Here is a 3,742-nt window from a genome sequence, read left to right on the forward strand (position 1 = left end):
GAAAAACAAACACACAAAGACCAGTGACTCTTGAGAAGTCAGACAGGTCCTGGAACCCAGTGACAGGCATGTCTATTCATACAATTTCATAGACATTCTCATGAATACCTATTCATGAGAAATAGAGGCCTAGACACTAGGCCTAGAACTGCCTAATTAAGCCACATAATAAACTTTAGTATAATAAACTATGAGATACTATTATATACGCAGAATTCAAGGATGGACTCTGGAGCTAAATTCAGTTTCCTCATACAATATAGTCCACATCCTGCAAGAGTCAAAGAGCTGACAGTATAAGCCTTCCCAAATATCTGCTTGTACAAACCAAGCCTTCTGCTTCTGATATCATCAATTAATGATCTGAAGAAAACACTGTGTTCTGCGTCACTGGCCATCACCCTCTTCAGCTTTCCTACCATGTTTGTACAGTAGCACTGTAGCAATGTTCATTGATTTGCTAGAGCGGGCACCAGTAACATCTCCATTGTGAGACTTGTTACTATGTTTGGTTTATCAACTATACCACGGGGAGCTTGCCAGGCCCGGCCATGCAGGTGGGATACTCTCAGTAACTTGCTGGGGTCTCTGAGAGGGACAAAGGAATCGAACCTGGGTCAGCCGTGTGCAAGAAAATGCCTTTATGTGCTGTGCTATCACTCCAGTCCATTTGTACAGTAAATCTTCATATTCTCTCTTGGAGCACTGAGAGAAATTCTCTAATCCTGTTTCTCTTTTTCCTGGAAGAATAAAACTTTCCACATCACAACATTTGTTTTCAATATAATTTATAATTTTTCCTCCAGACCTAATATTTACCTAACAACTAACCCATGTTGACATTGAAATATTTGATTCAATGTTTTCACATATTTTACAGGATTTTGCTTTGTTTATATGTACCTCTACTCCCAACTAATCTCAGTAGAGCTGGTTCTTGAACCCTGCAGCTTGGTGGAGTATCCTGATTGAAATGATCATAGTTCTGGTCCTGTAAATATAAAGTGACTTTGATTGCAGTACTGATGAGATTAAATGGTCTAGCAAGATTTACATCCAAGGATGATTGTGGTTCAAAATGAATTTTAAAGACAGCAGAACATAATAATGGTACAAATTGGTTCAGAGATGTTGTAATAACTCAAAAAGAGATTCGGTGGAACTACAAATCTAATATTTTTGCATCATGCTAATAATAATAGCCTCCGCTGCTTTTTACTCTCACATTAGTGTCATACATTGAGTTACTTTCTTTGTATTCATTATTTTATGTAATACTCACTAAATCCTATAAAGTGGCATGATTATCTCTGTTGTTCTGATGAAGAATATGAGGTTTATCAAAGTTAAATTATTCTCCCAGGTATAGCTGGTAATTTGATATCTTCATTTCTAGAACTAAGCTCAGAATTTTCCACAGTAAATACTCAGTAATTGCTTGTTGAAAGACTGAGAGCGTCAGACTCCTGAGCATGGAAATGATTCAGAATCAGACCCCTGTAAAAGCTTTTGACAAAAAAGAAGAATGTTCTTAAAGGTATAACTGAGATCAAGCCTTCAGGCAAGGTCTAAAGGCTCTCATTTGGTAGACAAAAAAGAATGCATTTGGGTAAGATTATCTGAAGGGACAATTGGTGGAATTGCTAAACAAGAGTCAGAACAAGAAACTGATCTGGGAATAAGATTCTTACCCTACCCGGGTTCGATCCTCCATCCCTCTTGGAGAGTCTGGCAAGCTACCCGTGGCATATTCGATATGGCCCAAAACAGTAACAATAAGTCTCAAAATGGAGACATTACTGGTGCCCGCTCAAGCAAATAGATGAGCTACAGGATGACAATGACAGTAACAGTGAATGAAACAATTCAGAGAGTTTGGGATTAAGTTTATCTAAGACAGTGAGACTGATAAATTGTAGATATCATTAGCCTATGCAAGAAGAATAAGAAATAAAAATATACGAAAGAAAATATATAAATATTCTGCTCCCTTGATCATATATCTTTTGACTAACTCACTTCTATTCAACATACATTTGTTAAATGTGATCTTTTGGGGATTTCTATTGGTTATATTATTTTATCCTTCACAATTTTTACAAATATCTGTACCTTTTCCCTCTTAGTACCTTTAAGTTTTTTAACTAAAATTTCATTTTCAGTAATTTACCTCTAGAGAATACCATACAGGTGAGAAGCTTTACTTTGTTGTGGAGAAATATGAAAAATACTATCTCAGTCAAGTGATCAAAGTTAGCATTAACTGAAATTTTCTAATACTAGTGTGTTTTGTTTATATAATTCACTTAAAATAGCACTTTATTTGCACAAACTCATTTCCAAGAACTTGTAAGTAATTATGAAGTTATAAGGTAATTTCTCATAAAGAATATTTTATAAAATATCTGGCTTCTCTTCCTCAGTATTATCAAGAAAACCTGAAGTCTGAGAAATACCCATCAAGAGACTCCCAACCTGAAATTAGAAATAAATGCATGCACCAGGGATCCTCACCAGATATAAGACATTTGGTAAAAACTAGGACAATAGGAGTAACTTATGCATGTATTTTTAAAATAATAGCTTGTCAATGTTGCTTTGTAATTCTGACAAGAATATTTTAACAGAAGAAATAGGATGCAAATGACATGGGAATTCTCTGTAGCTCTTATTAGACTTTTCCAATGAATATAGCCTACTCAAAGTAAATAAATTCATTTTTAACAAACAACAACCACAAAAAAAATGGTTTTTCATTGTAGACCCTGTGATTGCTGAAAATCAGATTAAGTTTGTTTTAAACACTTGGATATTCTCAGTGCATGTTGCACAGAGAAGCTGGAGGGGGAAAAAAGCTGAATGAATGACCTAATGAATGAACAGAATGAGCATTTAATAACTGATTGTAAGAGAACCTAAATCCCTGAAGAAATTTCTCTTATGTGTAAATAGTATTTTTCTTCAAACCACCAGTCAGAATGCAAATGAATGCCATCTGCCTCTTGTTCTCCCATGCTCTCTTGTTTTTGGTCCCTGCAGTTATTTTCCCTGATTGACTGCCCTAAATGTCTATTTGCTCCCCAAAGGATCCCTGTGCCCCTGTATAATCAACATCATTTGCTTCCCATGCCAAGTAAAGTAGACAAATCCATGAAAACCAGGAAGAGCTTGGGGAGCTTCCTTCTCGCCAGAACAGACGTTCAAAGATCTGAGGCAGTCTTGGGAGACTCTTGATGCCAATAGATTGCTCTCCAAAAACACCCCTGCCAGTCACTACATTTACATTAGAGTGTATAAAATATTATAAAATATTAGGATTTAGATAGCCAATTGACTGGATAAGAATTTTTTTCTTTTCTTTTATACAGGAAAAAACATTCACTGGTTAGTTCAACAAAATAAAATCCCCAAGCCCCCAACCATGTTAGCCATGAATATAATTCAGATTGTTTCGTGATTTCAGGGCTATCTTATAAAAAGGGAATTTTTTTTTGTCTCAGGAAGATGAAAAGCTTAATTATTGAAAGCATAGTACTTTGGGGGTTACAATACATTTAATTTCTTTTATGGAGGGTGGCATTAGACAACATCCAGTCATGCTTAGAGGCTCTTTCTGACGCTAGGTTGGGAAATGACTCCTGAGAGTGCTCACGGGACCATATGTGGTGCTGGGGATTTGAACCAAAGTCACAGCCTCTGCAGTTAAATGCAAGGCAAGTGCCAGACTTCCTGTACAATATCT

The sequence above is a fragment of the Sorex araneus genome, chromosome 2 (assembly GCF_027595985.1).
Source record: "Sorex araneus isolate mSorAra2 chromosome 2, mSorAra2.pri, whole genome shotgun sequence".
In the NCBI taxonomy this organism is placed as follows: domain Eukaryota; kingdom Metazoa; phylum Chordata; class Mammalia; order Eulipotyphla; family Soricidae; genus Sorex; species Sorex araneus.